The sequence below is a fragment of the Octopus bimaculoides genome, chromosome 20 (assembly GCF_001194135.2).
Source record: "Octopus bimaculoides isolate UCB-OBI-ISO-001 chromosome 20, ASM119413v2, whole genome shotgun sequence".
Taxonomy (NCBI): Eukaryota; Metazoa; Mollusca; class Cephalopoda; order Octopoda; family Octopodidae; genus Octopus; species Octopus bimaculoides.
Window position 1 is genome coordinate 10,174,506 of NC_069000.1, and position 991 is coordinate 10,175,496.

Consider the following 991-nt stretch of genomic DNA (forward strand, 5'->3'; position numbering starts at 1 on the left):
TTTAATCGATTTAAATTTCTTTTCTATTTGAAAATTGGTTATGAAACACGTGTAATCTTTTTATTATATTTATCTTATGATATTTACTTTACTTTATATTATACTCATTTATTGTGCTTTTAATTATTAATTTTTCTATATGTGATAGTGGATTTTCATCGATGAGTTCTTGAAAATTGGTTATTTTCCCTAAAACTATATATATATATATATATATATATACATACACATATATAGATACACACACACACACACACACACACACACACATTGTACTCTTTCATCTAGGTGCTGATGAGGCTGAGCAGTTCAGTAGATTGCTTTGCAGCCACGTGGCTTTGGGGTCAGCCCCACCGTACAAAACCTTGAGCAAACTTCTACAACAACATGTCCAGGTCAATCAATGTCTTGCAAATGAATTTGCAAGATAGATACTGTGTAGAAAGACCATCATATATATATTTATATATATATATATATATATATATATATATATATATATATATATATATATATATACGACAGGTTTCTTTCAGTTTCCGTCTACCAAATCCACTCACAAGGCTTTGCTTGGCCTGAGGCTATAGTAGAAGACACTTGCACATGGTGCTACGCAGGGGCACTGAACCTGAAACCATGTGGTTGGGAAGCAAGCTTCTTACCACACAGCCACTCCTGCGCCTATACATATATACATCTTTTTCTTTTTCTTTACATTTAATCAGACAATATAACTAGAACCATATTATCCAATATCCTTTCCTTTTTAGCATGTAAGTTGTGATTTGAGAGAGAGATTTAGTTTCTATTTCTACTGAATCCAAGTAACAGCACAGAGGCTCTCTTGTTGACTCGTCACACAGAAAGCACTTATGAATGTATGTGTACATCTAAGTATAGAACATAAGATGTTTATCTCTCTCTCTCTCTCATATAGATAAAAATAAATATAAATATTATATATATATTATATATATATATATATATATAT

The 991-nt window shown here is 30.9% G+C and overlaps 1 protein-coding gene and 1 long non-coding RNA gene across 9 annotated transcripts in view; one reads left to right on the forward strand and one right to left on the reverse strand.

The window, feature by feature from the left end:
• The window catches only part of LOC106875384 (uncharacterized), a 427,703-nt gene that overhangs the window by 175,232 nt on the left and 251,480 nt on the right, over positions 1-991 (reverse strand). The gene's annotated exons all lie outside the window — the stretch shown is intronic.
• Positions 1-991, forward strand: part of LOC128250230 (uncharacterized) — a 189,860-nt gene that overhangs the window by 56,356 nt on the left and 132,513 nt on the right. The gene's annotated exons all lie outside the window — the stretch shown is intronic.